This window comes from Oryctolagus cuniculus, chromosome 13 (genome assembly GCF_051225735.1).
Source record: "Oryctolagus cuniculus isolate XC-2025 breed Fujian yellow rabbit chromosome 13, ASM5122573v1, whole genome shotgun sequence".
Classification (NCBI taxonomy): Eukaryota; Metazoa; Chordata; class Mammalia; order Lagomorpha; family Leporidae; genus Oryctolagus; species Oryctolagus cuniculus.
In genome coordinates, this window is record NC_142879.1 from 17939097 (window position 1) to 17955577 (window position 16481).

A 16481-nucleotide genomic window follows, 5' to 3' on the forward strand; every position below is an offset into this window, starting at 1 on the left:
TGGGCATCTCAGCTGCTGTGACGCACTCCCACCCACCCCCAAATTTTGACAGCCATTTTCATGTTATCCCTTTCCAAAAGGAGACAAGAACAGGTGGAATGGAGCCCGAGGGGGCCAATGGGGACAGAGGAAGCCAAATTGTGCGGGGTGGACCACAGAGTAAGGAGACGGGACAGAGGGACAGAGGGGAGAGAGCAGTGGAGACAGGCAGAGACAGATCTGTATTCCCCGGCAGCTCGTCACCATGGTGATGGCTGGCTTGGGGCCTTTTGTCCAGCTTCTGCTGCCCCAGGGTAGACCTAAGGGCCAAGGCTGCGCCCTGCTGCAGGCACTGAAGGGGGGGCGGGAGAGTGTGGGAGTTGAATGGATCAGAGCTACTGATGGGAGGAAGCAGGGACCCAGGCTCTGGGTGACGAGGCTCAAGGCTCAAGAATGGCGGAGAGGGCCTTAGCACTCCCCCTTGAAGAGAAACAGAACACCAGGGTCCTGGGAGGAGCCAGGAGCCCCCTCCTGAGGGCAGCTCAGGGCGAGGGAGGGGAGGGATGCTCTCTGTCCTCTGCTTCCAAATAAAGAAACATAAAAAGAAAAGAGCTGCAAGATGCCTCTCGCCTGAGCCATTCACGGTCCCTGCAGTTACTGTTTATAGACCATTTTCTGATTTTATCCTGACAACAACCTGCGACAGCAGGTGGGGAAGAGGCTGCTCCCCCATGGCTTGAGCGGTCACCCGCAGAGTGCAGGGAGAAGGGGGAGCAGGGGCGGAAGGCCCGGTGATTGGCACCTGGCAGAGTGCATCCTCCCAGCCAAAGCCTGTCACCTGCACACACCTGTGGATTCCACTCACCCAGCTCAGCGGAAAGGAGGAAAGAGAACGCTCCCTTCTGTGGTTTCTGGAACCCTCCCACCTGAGGGCGCCCCCCCCCCCCTCCCAGGCAGCCTTATTTCCAGGCTGTAGAATTCACGCATTCTGATGAGGTTGGGCCCATGCCTGCCCTGGTGACCGCCACCAAGTCGGGAGCGTCTCTGTCACCCTCACCCCCAGAGCCCATGGAAGTTGACCTTGTACTGACAGACAGTCCCAGGCACACCCAGACGCTAAATGGAATGCCTGGTTGTTTTCTTTCTTTTTTTTTTTTTTTTTTTGACAGGCAGAATTAGTGAGAGATAGAGAGAGACAGAGAGACAGAGATAGAGACAGAGAGAACGGTCTTCCTTCCGTTGGTTCACCCCTCAAATGGCCTCTACGGCTGGCGCTGCGCTGATCCGAAGCCAGGATCCAGGTGCTTCCTCCTGGTCTCCCATGCCAGTGCAGGGCCCAAGGACTTGGGCCATCCTCCACTGCCCTCCCGGGCGACAGCAGAGAGCTGGCTTGGAAGAGGAGCAACCGGGACTAGAACCCGGGGTGCTGGCGCCACAGGTGGAGGATTAGCCTAGTGAGCCACAGCGCCAGCCCCTGGTTGTTTTCAGTAATGTGTCTGAGATCCCCCCATAATGGTTTTTAAAACATTTGTTTGTTTGTTTGAAAGGCAGAGAGGAAAAGAAGAGAAAGAGAGGTTTCCCACCCACTGGTTCACTCCCCAAATGCCCACACAGCCAAGGCTGAGCCAGGCCGAAGCCAGGACACCTGAACTCCCCCTGGTTCTTCACGTGTCTGGCAGGGCCTCAACTACTTGAGCCTCCCAGGGTGTCATTAACAGGAAGCTGGGATCAGGAGCAGAGCTGGAATGTGAATCCAGGCACAGTGATCTGGGGTGAGGGCACTGCAAGCAACACTTAAAAGAAAGATGATTTCTTCATTTATTTGAAAGTTAAAGTGACAGAGAAGGGTCTTCCTTCTGCTGGTTCCCTCCTCAAATGGCCACAACTTCAGGGGCTGCTCCAGGCCAAAGCCAAGAGCTGGGGACTCCACCCAGGTGTCCCATGTGGCTGGCAGGCTCTCCAGTACTTGAGCTGCCATCTGCTGCTTCACAGGTGCGTTAGCAGGGAGCCGGGTTGGAAGTGGAGCAGCCGGGACTCGACCACAAGGCCAACCCAAGCAGTGTCTTGATGACTGTGCCAACGGCCTGCCCCTAGCCGTGGTGTTTCCAGCACCGGTAGTTTATTTCTATCATGGAGTAGTGTTCCATTGAACAGTATATCATAATATGCTCACCCATCCAACTGCTGGGAGACTCTGGGGTTGATTCCAACTTGGGGCTCACGTGAACAGAGCTGCTAAGAGCATTCCTGTATGGGTGGCTCTGGGATGCATGCCCTCATTCCCTGGAGTGGACAGTAGGAATGGCCATGCTAGGTTGCGTGGCTTGGAAGCAAATGCACAGTAGCGAGTGAGTGCCCTCTGGAAGTCCACACACACTCGTCCTTCTAATGTCATGACAAAGCCCTTCCACCATGGCCTCAGGTGGCCCCCATCAAAGTATCATTTCACACAGTCAAAAACAGGGCTCTCACACAGAAATAGCCAGCGTCCTTCGAAGCTTTATGAAATGGGCTAAGGTAGGGCCATGATCGGGCTCAGGTGGGAACGTGCTAGTGCTAGGAGCTCCGTTCTCAGGGTCAAGGCCATCATGGTGGGGGTGTGTTAGCGAGCACAGAACAGGCTCCTGACAAGATGCCTTTGCCTGATTCACTGTGTGTCTTGTGCAGGGTGCCCCTCACCCTCCGCCCTGTTATGGTGCAAGGCCCAGAACTGGGAGAAACAAGCAGCCTTCCGGCCGTGGTGAATTACCCGGTCTGCAGGGTCTTACACGGCAGCACAAGACAGGGGGTGTGTGCAGTTAGCAGGAAAAAAGATCGTAGACTATGATGGCAGCGTTGGGTACACAGCTGTTCATGTCCCGTGAGACAACAATGCTATAACATTTCACACTGTCTTTTTAAAGAAAAGATTTACTTATTTGTTTGGAGGGCTAAATGACAGAGAGAGAAAGACAGGGGGATCTTCCACCGGCTGGTTCACTTCCCAGATGGCCACAACAGCCAGAGCTGGGCCAGGCTGAAGCCAGGAGCCTGCTACTCCACCTGGATCTGCCACGTGGGTGCTTGGGCCGTCTTCAGCTGCGTTCCCAGGTGCATTAGCAGGGAGCAGGTGGGGAGTGGAGCAGCTGGGACTCCAACTGGCCTTCAGGTATGGGATGGTGGTGTTGCACGGGCGGCTTAGCTCACTGCACCACCCACTGCCTCCGCCTTATTTTGAGACGCTGGGTACTCTCTCCGTGAAGGAACTCAGATTGTACAAACGCCACAACATAGGAGCTGCTTCTCCCCGGCCCACGGTGCCTCCCCTCCTTAAACCTACCACTCCTCTGCAGGTGGGCCTGAGGCTGGGGCCACCTCTCACCCCTGACCAGCCCTCCCCTGGGGCCAGCAGTGCCCCCAGGGCCTAGCCCAGTGTGTGGCGGGAGGGGGAGGCTTAATAAACGCTTGCAGAATAAGGTGAACAGTGACACACGTGGGCACCGGGCTCCGACGGTCTCTTTCCAGCTTTCTTGAGGAGTCTCCATTTATGAACTGGTTGCCATGGTTACCCATTTTCCCTCCCTCCCCTCCCCCTTCCCTTGCCCCCCTGAAATCCCAAGTAGGGGCTGTGGGGAAACAGAGGCAGCTCTCATTCCAGGCCGGGCCCCTGGGAGTGTGCGTGGTGGGGAGGCCTGGGCTGGCGGGAGTGGGGGGCCCTGGTGACCACAATGGCACAAACTGACTCTGAGGTTGCCACACCTGTAGCCTAGCCCAGGCCCGCCCATGGAGGCCCCCACAGAGGCGTCCTGGCACAGACAGCTGGACTATGCGGCCATTCCTCTGTCCACACCCGGCCTGCTGATTTCTTTTAGTACCTTTTCCTTTTGACTTTGTCAGTTTCATGGGCTCTGGAACCCGGGCTCTCCAGGGGGGAGCTTACCTTGTGGGAAGCGGTAGGTGCCTCCCACCTCACATTGAGCTTTCTCCCAGAAGGATCTCTTTATTTTACTTTTTTTTTTTTCAAAGATTTATTTATTTATTTGAAAGGTAGAGCAACACAGAGAGAGAGAGAGAGAGAGAGAGAGAGAGAGAATCTTCCATTCCCCCAAATGCAGCAGCCAGAGCTGGGCTGGGCCAAAGCCGAGTCTGGTACTCTATCCAGGTGTCCTATGTGGATGGCAGGGGCCCAAGTACTTGAGCCATCATCTGCTGCCTCCCAGGCACATTAGCAGGAGGCTGGCTCAGAAGCAGAGCAGCCAGGATTCAAACCAGTGCTCAGATACGGGGTGCGGGCGTTCTGTGCCACAGACACACCCCCCAGAAGGCTCTCTCTCTGGTGCCGCCCGTCCTCTGCCCACTCCCCTTAGAACCCAGGCCCAGGCCGGGCCGGAATACTTCCCGTGCACATCCGTAGCAAAGCTGAAGACACAGACAGAGGGGTAAAACAGGAAATAACCGAGAACAGTAATGAGACCTTTGGGCTTCTTGCTGAGGGTGCCCCTCCAACCTGGGTGCTCCGCTGGGGAGAGAGGGTGCTCCCAGTGATTGTCTGGGTGCAATGGGACATGGAGTCAGCGGGTGCCATCCAAGCACACAGACGCCGGGAAACAGCTATCCCGGGAGGGCCACGGCTGCCAGGCACTCCTTTCACAAAGGCTGACTATGCCTCTGCCGGGAAGGCCCGGCAGCGAGAGGGCCCAGCCCAGAGAAGCTGCCAGTTTAGTGGAGGAGAGAGCTCATCACCAAAGAGTGGGGGAGGGCGGCGTTGTGCTGCCGCAGGTTCAGCAGAGCGCAGGTTCAAGTCCCGGCTGCTCCACTTCCCATCCAGCTCCCTGTTCATGGCCTGGGAAAGCAGTAGAAGTTGGCCCAAGTGCTTGGGCCCCAGCACCCAGATGAGAGACCTGGAAGAAGCTCCTGGCTTCAAACTGGCTCAGCCCAGCCATTGTGGCCACTTGGGGAGTTAACCAGTGGACAGAAGATCTCTCTCCATTTCTCCCTCTCTTTTTCAAATAAATAAATGGGTAGATAAATAAATCTTTTTTAAATATGCAGATGGGGGCGTGGTTAAGGGGCCCCTTGGGCACCGACATCTCATATCATAGTGCCTGGGTTCAAATCCGCACTCTGCTTCCAGTTTCCTGCTAATGCCCCCTCTCAGAGGCAACAGGTAATGGCTCGCATAGTTGGGTCCCTGCCACCTCCATGGGAGACCCAGATGGAGTGCTGGGACCAGGCTTTGGCCCAGCACGAGTCATTGTAGGTGTTTAAGGAGTGAGCCAGTCGATATGCGATCTCTCTTTCTGTCTCTCTGCTTTTCAAATATAATTTAAAATTTTTTTTAAAGTGCAGAACTCTAGGCTAGGAGAGCGTGGGGATAAACAGCAAGAAAGCAGAAGCGAGTCCTACAGAACACGCTGTAGGGGCTGGGCCCTGCCCCGACCCAGTGCTGCCCCAGGACAGCCTCTCGTGGGAGAGCCGGCCTGAGCCGGTTGCTGAAGGCCGAGTAGCAGGGACTGCGTGGAGGCCAGGGGGTGACCAGCAAAGCTCCTGGATTTTGCTGACCTTGCCTCAGCTCCCTTGTGGGTCCTCCCATTGACTGTGCAGGTCAGAGGCTGCCTGTCCCCTGCCTTGACTTTATCAATCAGTGTAGAATAAGTGAAACAAGGCCCCTGCGTTGTCCCCTTGGCTGGCAATGCAAGGGTTCGAACAGCCGCTTACTAGGCGGGCGACTGCAGAAAGTCTGTGGGACATGCATGAAACCAGAGGTTAGGCTTATCTTGGTGCAGAAAGGTTTAGGATCTGTGCCTCGCTTTTTCATAACGCACATTTTCCACGAACTTTGTGAAGCACCCCTAATATTACTAGCATTCAGTTCTCCTCCCTATTTGTATTTTGCATTTCAAAAGCTGGGTCCAGGGGCAGGTGTCCGCCCGTATCCCGTATCAGAGCGGCTGGGTTCAAGTCCCTGCTCCGCTTAGGATCCAGCTTCCTGCTAATGCACACCCTGGGAGGCAGCAGGTGAAGGCTCAAGTACTTGGGCCCCTGCTACCCGTGGAGGAGTCCCAGATGGAGTTCTGGGCTCCTGGCTTAGCCCTACCTTTTGTGGGTGTCTGGGGCGCGAACCAGAGACAGGAAGTCTCTCTCTGTCCCTCTGCCTTTCACATAAATGAACAACAAATACGTAAACGAGAGAAAAGGATTGAGCCCATGTTGTTATGGGGCAGGCGTTGTGCCCGAGCCGTGTACAGGTCACTTCACTTAATCCTCGCCACAACCCTGTGAGATAGGAATTCTCCGCCTGACAGAGGAGGGGTTAGGGAGGTCAGAACCCTGCCCCGGTCTCACAGCTGACTGGTGACAAGCAGATTTGCCGGGCTGACTGATACTGGATTCTCCAAATTCCACCGTCCCAACCACAGCTCTACGGGACGGGACTCAGAGGAGGCTGACTGCGGGAGAGAGCTGACTCAGTCGCCGGGGGGCTGCAGCTCCGGGGCACCCCGTGTTCAGGGGCACAGCAGGTGGGCACCCTGCAGCCAGGCTGCTTACTGATGGGATCCTAGCCACAGGACCTGAACTGTCCCCACTGTCCTCTCCAGGGTGGAACCCTCTTCCCAGCACCGCAGGCCCAGCCCTGGGATGTTACACCACTGGGCAGGGCTTCCAGGGATTGGTCTCACAGGGCCGGTGATGTCAGGGAGGTAGAGGGGCCACAGGTGTCCCCTGTCCCCAGGGCGCCTTAGCAATGGCTGTGATTACAAAACCGTCTCAAACCTTTTCCCGGGTTGCAAGACCAGCAAGGCAGGGAAAGCCCGCCGGGAGTTGGGCTCCTGGCTCTGATTGGGACCCAAGGCGGGCCCGGGAGACGCCAGACCACTACCGTGCCTTATGTCACTCGCTGTCTCTGGGCCGGCCCTGGGGCGCAGCCTCCCAGCTGTAAAGTTGACTAGGCTGGAGGAGAGATTTCCAGCGAGGGGGGCCGTGTGGGGCCTGAGTCAGCCGCGGTGTGGCCCTGATCCGCCTTCCTCCCGCCTCCCCCACCACCTTGTGGCTGCGGAGTGAGGACGTGACTCACAGGGCTCCCGGCTCCCAGTTTCAGCCTCGCCCCGCCCCCGCCCTAGGCCTTCCATTTGCTGTTTACTCTCGGGAGCAGGTGCACCTGGGTCACCTCACTGCAGTGGGGAGAGACACTAGGCTCTGCGCCCGGGGACACTGGGGCACCCCCACACAGGTGGCCCAAGGCCAAGACAGGGTGTGGGTGCTGCCCAGCCGGGGCGACAGTTTGGAGGGCACAGAAAGGGCTCCAAGTGCGCCCCCTCCCCCTCGCCGGCTGCCTGCTCTAATCTCCTCCCGGGAGTCTCTGGCCTCCCGCGGTCATCAGTGGTTTCAATCACTCACGTCACTCACGCTGCTCCAGAGCAACCCAGCCCCACCCTCAGCCTGAGGCCAGCAGACAGAGCTCAGCCAGCCTGGAGGGGGTGGGAGTCAGCGGCGAGCAGGGCAGGCCCCGGGCCCCCAGGAACGTGCAGAGGGAGGACAGGGTGTTGAGGGGCCGGCTTGGGCTGGCAGCCTGGCAGCCCGCGTGGGGCTCAGAGCACAATCCCCCCACCCCCACCCCGTGCCACCATTGCATCCCTCACGTCCTCCTCCCCAGGGCAGGCCCTGGAAACCCCTGCATCCATGCACCCCACAGCAAGCCGTAAAGCCTGGGAAGACCCTCGTTCCGCGGGGTCCTGCCCCACCTCCCTCGGGCGGGCAAGGAGCGCAGCGTGGAATCTGAGCAGACAGGTTGCTGCCGTCCTCCGTCCACCACCCCAGGTCCTGTCGGGCTTCTGCGTGGCTGCCCAGCCCGGGTCACGCCCGAGCAGGAGCACGAAGCTCTCTCCCGGTCTCTGGGTCTCAGTTTCTGAAAGCCTTTGATGAGCTAACCCACTGCTCTCTTCCCAAGTTGTCTTCCGCTCCAGCAGGGTCAGTGCTGACCCCTGTGCTGGGGGCGGGAGGCCAGCACACCCTTCCACACCTACACCTCACTCTGCTGGGGTGGAACAGTAGACGGGGTGGGGAGAGCCCTTGGGAGACTGAGGGGACGGTGAGGACACTACATGGTGGGTCTGGAAACCTGGCTTGCCTATTTCCTCCCTCTGTCACCTTGGCTCTGTCCCTTGCCCCCCTGGTGCCTCAGTTTCCCCATTGTACAATGGAAGGGCTCGGGGGGTAAGTCAAGGCTCCTAATGCTGGCACTGTGTGCTCCCCACAGGGCCCAACTTTCCCTCCCCCCACCCCCACAGGGAGGAAAAGAGGCCCTGCTGTGTCATGTGACAGGGGAAGTGTGGGCACCTCCAGATTCCCCCCCGGGGGGCCTGCTCCCCACCACACCCCCGCCCCCAGCCCAGGCTCCAGGCCACAGTGCAGACAACAAAGCCAGGCAGGTGGAAAATTCCCTCTGGCGCTCTGCCCGGGCACCCTGGATGGCGACAGTGCCAGCCTGGGCGGGCGAGAGCTGGGAGTTCAGGGGCCTGCCAAGGCCGCCCCCTCTCGGCTGCCCCCCGCGGCCCAGACCACAGTCTTCTGCTGGGGTAGGCAGGCAGACGGGAGGAGGGGACGACGGAGCCACGCCGGCTGTCGGCCTGGTCAGCCTGGAGCCTCTCAGAAGTCGAAGCCCCGAGCTGGGTCGGCTGTGCTGGGCACTCCCGGCCTTGTGAGTGGAGGCCTGGGCACGTGGAGGAAGGAGCTTTGCTAGCTGTTGGGGCGAGGGGCGGGCCAACGTCACAGCCCCTGGGGCTCCTGCTGGCTGCCTGGCTCCTCCTTGTGATGGCCGCCTGTGCACCCCCTACAAGGCCTTGCTGAGCTCACTGCGACCCCAGCGACGGGCATGAAGGAACCCCAGGCAAGGTCCAGGAGAAGCGAAGAGCTCCTTGTGGCCCTGTGATTTGGGGCTGGGGGCATGTGGGGGGGGATATGTGCATATCCGGGGGCCTGTGCATCTGAAAGCCAGGGCATGGACCTATTCTGCCACCTACCCCCACCACCACCCAGACCCTGAGTTACCATGGCAACCTACCAGGAGTGGAGTTGGTTTCACAGATGTTTACCCACAAACACTGCTAAGTTGCCACTCAGTGAACTGAGTGCGCCCCCCCCGCCCCCAGCCCCGGCGGCTCTGCCAGGTCATAGTCTGCTGACCCCCCTCATCCCCATCTCTCCCCTGGAGGTCCCCATCTGTCGGGTACAGGAGGGCCGAGGCATCAGTGTGTGGCAAGGTCAAGGTGAACCCGCACACTTCTGGGAAAGCTACCCAAAGGGCACGTCCCACTGACCCGGAGTCAGCAGCCTGTGAGCGTCACTGCAGGTACAAGGAACATTGTTGGTCTGGGCCGACAGGAGAAGGCCCTAAAGATAAGGCAGGGCACGAACCAGACTCCATGACAGCCCATTAGCTCCGCTCCAGGAACCCAACCGCCGTGACTCACTGACAGCCAACCAGGAGGCCCAGCAGGTACCTTTTTCAGCCAGACACACCTGCAGCCTGCTAGCCATCTGTCGGACCACACCCCTGCCCCTGACAATCTAGAAAGGAATATAAATCTCTTTCCACAGCTGCACACGGAGAGCTCTGTGTGGAGGGAGATGCACACTGGTACATACCCAGCACAGACAGAAACGCATGGGCATGCACCTGCTCGGAGCCCACGCCTCCTCGCCACTGCCAAGGTCAACACCACCTCCATCCGTTCTCTACCATCTGCACCCGAAACGGGCAAAGGAGAAAAGGCCCAGGATGCTCAGCAGAGCTGGGTGTGTTTCCCCAGCACCCAGGGGGAGCTGTCCTAGGCCAACAGTGGTCCGGAAATTCTCTCTTACTCTCTGCAAGAAACAAACCACGGGGTTGGCGCTGTGCAGTACTGGCTCCACCGCGAGTCCCAGCTGCTCCCTGCTAATGCGCCTGGGAAAGCAGTGGAAGATGGCCTAAGTGCCTGCATCCCTGCCACCCAGCGGGGAGACCCATGATGACCATCTTGGGGAGTGAACCAGTGGATGGGAGATCGCTCTCAGTCTCTCCCTCTCTCTCTGCAACTCTTTCAAATAAATAAATAAATATTGTTTTTTAAAAGAAGCATTATTAAAACAAAAACAATAAACAGAAATATCTGTTGGCCACAATGCACAGAGGTTCCTCTGGGAATTCTAAGGTTTGAGGGGTTGGAAAGCCCCCAACCAAAGCCCATCTCAAAAAGGACGGTCGGGGCCCTGGGAGAGGTTGCTCTGTGCAGAAGAAGGGCCAGTCTGCCTGAGTGCTGTCTAAAGAAAATCGCTGAAGCTCCAGAAGTCGGGCCAGAGGCTGGCGTCCCTGGTCCCACCCAGGAGGGCTTCCTGGGCAAGGGCCCCCCAGCTGGCACGGGTGGACCAGGCAGTCCCTGAGGAAGACCTGGGGCAGGTGCAAAGCACTTGTACTGCCCTCCTGCCCTTGCACCTGCCCGAGTGCTGGGTGTCCCAAGAATGTCAGTTGACGGATGTTGGAGTTCAGTGCTGTGTGCTGGAGTCGGGGTGGGGGGCTCAAGAGAGGTGCGGGGGAAGGCCTGGCTCTGTGGAAATCCACACTGCCATTTGCAAGCAGGGCACTCCTGCTGGCCAGGGCTGAGCCCCTAGACAGGGCCACCCTCTCAAGCAGAACAGGTGTGAAGGGCACACCTGTCAGGCCCGGTGTGAGGCCCTGGGAGACGGTGCCACAGAGCTCGGCACCTACAGCTCTGCACAGCAGCCTTCACCCAGGCCCCGCGCTGGGGTACCAGGGCCACAGGCGCAAAGCCCCGAGCGAGGCTGCTGCCTCGGCTCCATTCTGCTGACCCCCAGAGCTTCTGCGCTGGTCTAGAGAAATCAATCCCAGGAAGGTGCCGAAGGGGCGCAAGACCCCGACGGGCCAAGGATGCTCTGCCAGTGACGAGATCCACAGGCCTAGTGTCACCCACGACCCAGGGCAGCCGGCTGGGCCCGGCTTCTTCCAGGAATGGGGCAGGGCAGGCCGGGCAGGGGTGGGGTCTCTGTGTCTATCTTTAGCCTCCTTTACATACGGGAATTTCCCCCCTCTTTCCACAGGGGGCGTGGCCAGAGACCTTCGTCCTCCCTTCCTTTGAAGCTCTCCACCCGGGACACTGGCGTGGGGGGGATAGAATTGCACTCTCCATCCCAGGAGGGGCAGAGGAAACTCTACATTTTTGGCAGCAATCTGCAATTGGCAGGGTGTCCCTCCAGGGTGGGAGGACAGCGCGCCCGGGGGGTCCAGGGCGTCTGAGCAGTGCCCTTCGTGGGATCAGGGAATAAGGCAGGGAGTGGAGGGAGACAGAGAAAGAACTGACATTGACTGAGAACTCGCTTCGGGGTGGGTACTTAGCCTGGTGGGCAGGAGGCCCTCGTCCAGGCTCAGAGGCCCAGGGCTTGCTATCCAGTCTGCTCCAATTCCACACTCTGTGCGGCAGCAGGTGCCGGCTCAAGTGCGTGGGTCCCTGCTGCCCACATGGGAGACCGGATGGAGGTTCCAGCTCCTGGCTTCACCCTGGCCCAGCCCTGGCTGTTGCAGGTATTTGGGGGAGTGAACCAGCATTTGGGAACTCTGTCTGTCACTCTGCCTCTCAAAAAATAAATAAATAAAGTAACCCGCTTTGTGGCAGGCTCGTGGCACTGTTACGTCATTGCTGTTCATGAAGTTGTTCACCAAGGCTGCACAGCTAGGAAGGGAGGGGACGCGTTTCTGCGAATCCAATTTCATGCTGTGTTCCAGAGAACAGGGTGGGGGAGGGGGAAGGAGGTGCAGGCTTTTGGTTTAGAATCAGGAGGAGGAGCTCGACCACCTTTTCCCTCCACAGCCCCCTAGCCTGCCCCCGCCCCCACCCCAGCTGCACAGATGCCGCCCAGGGAAGGGTTAAACCTCCCCTTGGGCTCTGAGCTGCATTCTTTCACGCTGAGCTCCTGGGCTGCTGCTCAAGTCCGGCCATCAGGGCAAGAAAGCAGAAAGGACATGGCCAGGGCACCTGGCAGGGAATAGTCTGCTTGTCCCAGCCCTGTGGGCTGTGGCTGTGTGACACGGGGGGCGGGAAGGGGAACGAGCAGGAAGCTGGTGCGTGGGCCACACCTGGGGGCGAGGCCCTGGGGTGGCAGGGGCCAGACTCCTCCGAGTCCCAGACAGTCCCCCCTGAAAGGGACACCACCACGGCCCGGCCACTTCCCCCTCCCGTTCCGGCTCTGAAAACCCAACCCAGCCTGCACCAGGGCTGAGCTTCCCCTAAGGTTGTATCCCAGGCCTCAGCTCCAGGCGGCCTCCAGCTGCCCAGGGCTGGGAATCCAGCGCAGGCATCTGGAGGGCTGAGGCCAGGTGTCAGGAAGCAGCGGGGAGCGCAGATGTGACAGGGCTGAGGGCAGCCCTCCGGGGGTCTCCTCTCCCCTCCCTGGCTCAGCTGCAGCTCTGGCTGAGCCTGGGGGGCGGGGCCCAGGCTGGGGGGCAGGCTCTCTCCCGCGGGCTCTTTCCTGCCACCTCACTGCCAGGAATTTCTGGCCCACCTCCTCTCGGCCGCCTGGCTCCCTCACTCCCAGCCGCTCTCTGCTCCCGAAGCGATCTCTCTCTCTAGGAAGTCGCCCACGCCCACTGGTGGCCCTCCAGCGCTCCTGTTCTCTGTCTCCTCCACCTGTGGCTGGGGCCGGTCCCTGCTCCTGTGAGTGGGTGGTGTCGCACCCTGGTTTCTGTCCCTTCCAGGGGACAGCTATTGATGGAGGGGTTAGGCACAAATGCTTTTGAGTAGAGTTTTGTGTCTGGCACACACTACGCATTCAATAAACATTTGCTAAGCCAGTGACTTGCTCCTCGCCTACAGTCTGCACGCAGCTCATAAAATCAGAGGTTTTGTTCTGATGGGCCCGCCAGCTGCGCCTGCACGGCCATTCCCCGTGGCTGCTGTGGCACTGACGGGATCCTGCTGCAGCTCCAACCCGCAGTCTTTCCATGGGCAGGACAGGTTGGGGGGCCTGCCCAGACCCCTCCCTTGCCTGGACTGGGGGCTGAGTCGGCGCCTGCAGGGAGGGCCAGCTGGGAGCCCGGCTGCTGGTGCCCGGAGCCTGGCCTTGCCTTTGGACGCACCAGCTTTGCCTGGCTGTGCTGTGGGTAATGGGGAAAGGGGGTGAGATGTACTTGGAACATGGGGGTTTTTGGGGAGCCCAGGGCGGCAGCCTGGGGAGGAGGAAGGGTGAGGGACCCAAGGGGGACGAGCTCTTTGGGGACCAAAGATGCTTGGTGCATTCCACCAACTGCTTTGGAAGCTGTAGGTTTTCCTTCGACTAAGGAAGCCAGCATTCCTCCCTCCCAGGTCACGTACAGGTAGGGTTCAGTTGAAAGACACAGAAACAGAGGGACAAGACAGAGATCTTCCATCCTCTGGCTCACTCCCCAAATGCCCACACCAGCGAGGGCTGGGCCAGGCTGAGACCCAGAGCCCAGAGCTCCCTAGGGGTCTTCCACGCGGGTGGCAGTGACTCAGGCACTTGAGCCATCCCAGGGTGTGCATTGGCAGGAAGCCCAATCAGAAGCGGAGTTGCCAGGTCTCGAACCAGGCACCGTGGTATGGAAGGCAGCACCAGGAGCAGCGTCTTAGGCAGCTGTGCCAAATTCCCACCCCCCCATTTATTTATTTATTTATTTGAAAAGCAGAGTTATAGAGAGGCAGAGCAGAAAGAGAGAAAGAGAGGTCTTCCATCTGCTAGTTCACTCTCAGAATGGCTGCAGTGGCCAGAACTGGGCTGATCCGAAGCCAGGAGCCAGGAGCTTCTTCCAGGTCTCTCATCCAAGTGCAGGGGCCCAAGGACTTGGGCTATCTTCTGCTGCCTTCCCAGGCCATAGCAGAGAGCTGGATTGGAAGTGGAACACCCAGGATTCGAACCAGTGTCCATATGGGATACCAGCACTGCAGGCGGTGGCTTTACTCACTATGCCACAGCACCGGCCCCTGTTGTTGTTGTTGTTTTCTTAAACACCTCAAGTGTCTACAGAATGCCAGGCACTGGGGAGGCAGCGAAGAAGACCTGGGCCTGGCTGCCAGAGGGTCAGGGGCTGTCTGTGGCCCGAGAGTGCCCAGGCCGCGTCCCCTCCCTCGGGCATCTCTTCAAGGCTGGGTGGAGGAAGGACATCCGTCAACCTGCAGCGGGAACACCTAGGCACTGGCCCTGAAGCCCCAGCCTGCAGCGGGACCCCGCTCAGGGCCTGCCCCCACCCTCCGATTTAGCAGAACGTGCGTGCATGAGAACGCGTGTTGAATGAGTCTCCAGGTGCGCTGACCCAGGTGCGCAGGGGACCCACCACCTCAGCGACCTTTTCCAAACCCTTCTGACCAGACCTCTTCATTTCCAGACCTCAGGTCCTGGGTGATGTGCAATACCTTTCACCAAGGAGGAAATCAAAGAAAAATGAAGTCCCTGAGCACGCGGCAGCCTGTTCTTACCCTCCATGCCCCGCGTCACTGTCTGTTCTATTTTACTAAGACATTTGAAAAACAGAGTGATGCAGAGGGAGGGAGAGGGCGAGCTGTTTCATCTGCTGGTTCATTCCTCAGTGTCTTTAAGAGCTGGGGCTGAGCCAGGCTAAAGCCAGGAGCCTGGAACTCCATCCAGGTCTCCCACATGGGTGGCAGGGGTCCAGGTGCCCCAGCCATCATCTGCTGCCTTCCCAGGTGCATTAGCAGGAAACTGGAGTGGAAGTGGAGCAGCTGGGAGGTGACCTGATGCCCCCATCGGATGCCAGCGTCCCAGGTGGTGGTTTCACCGCTGAAGCTCCTTTGCCGGCCCCAGTGTCACAATGTACAGATTTGTTATTCGCAGGTTAGTTTTATTCAGGGGACAGAGGTCCGGCCCAGCCAGTCGCTGTTTCCCACGTATCTAGGACAACGGCTGGCTGGCACGCAGTAGGTGTTCAACAAATCTGTGTACTACGCATGGGAGTGACTCCTGGGGCTAACGGGTGGAAGAGCTGGGAGCAGACCTCTGACCTCCTGCTTTTGGTCACGCATGTTCTCCCCAGGGACACTTTGCTGTCCCCTTGGGCCCGGGAGCCCAGAGTAAGGAGGAGGACTGCAGAGGGGAGCCTGCAGGTCAGACTGTCTACACCGCCCGCCGCAGCACCAGTCTGAGTCACGGCCCCAATCAGGCTTGGAACCCTGGGAGCTGGAAGGACTTTGCCCTCCCTCCTCTCTGTGCCTCAGTCTCCAAATCCATAACATGAACACCGAAAGAGCGCACTGCCTCCTGGGGTAGCTGGGAGGCCAGTGAGTTAACTCCAGTGGAGCACTAACATCTGTCGGGCACCCTGTGCCCCAGATACTGTTCCCATGGTTACATGGAGAACTCATTTGATCTTCACAGGAAGGCCTGACGTCAGCCCCATGTCCCAGACAGGGACGCCGGGGCACAGAAGCCAAGTCCTTGGCCAGGTTCACGCACACAGCCTGCGAGCTGCAGAGCCGGCAGGAGCTCTGGGCGGGAGAACGCGCGGTCCATGGCATCTGTCCCGTAAAGCACTAACTCCTGTTACTTTCGCGGGCAGCCTGTCCACGTGTGCCCAGAGCCCTCACCTCATCGGGCGCCAGGGACAGTCCCCGCCCGTCTCCCACCATGTCCACCCCAGCACCGTTTCCATCGCAGGCACTGGGGAAACTCCCAGGGGAAGAGTGGGGAATTCCTGGGAGCCGGGGGCGGCCGTCCTGGGACCTGGCTTGCTCTGAGCAAGGCCGATGCCTCGGGCTGGGCACAGAGAACGGCCTCGTCCTCACGGAGGGGTGGGGGAGGATGACAGCTCCCTGGGGACCCCGGCAGGTCACCCAGGAGAGGACGAGGGGAACTGAGGCACATCCCGCCAGCCCCTTTGACCTCTGCTCCTGGGGACACCTCTCAGCTCTGCTCGATGGCCTCGGGGCAGGAAGTCTGTGGGTGGGGCGTGGGTGCAGCCTGATGGTTTGGGGTCGGGGTGAAGCCGGCAGGCAGACCCTTAGCTCTGTCACTGGACGTTTGGCTCCACCTAGTGGCCTCTGGTATTCTCACCGCACCGACAGAGACCAACATGGGGGTAGGGTAGCAGGTGGAAGAGTTCCACAGAGGGAGGGGCGGCTGTAGACCACAGCAAGGTGTTATCCCCTGCATGAGGAACCGGAAGAGAGGGGCTGGTAGGCTCCAGACACAGAGAAAAGATGAAGTTGTGGAAAGGGTGGCTGCCCAGTTTGCACTGTGTCTATGTGTCGAAATGCTGCACTGCATCCCTTTAAAACATGCAAGCATGCGGCACTGTGTCCTGGCTGCTCCGCTTCCCATCCAGCTCCCTGCTAATGCACCTGGGAAGGCAGTGGAAGGTGGCTCAAGTCCTTGGCCCCCTGCCACTTCTGTGGGAGACCCGGATGAGCCCTGTGTTCCTAGCTTCAGCCCCATCCTTTGCAGTCATTTAAGGAGTGAGCTGGCTGATGAAGGACTCTCTCCCTTTCTTTCTGTTTCTCCGTGAG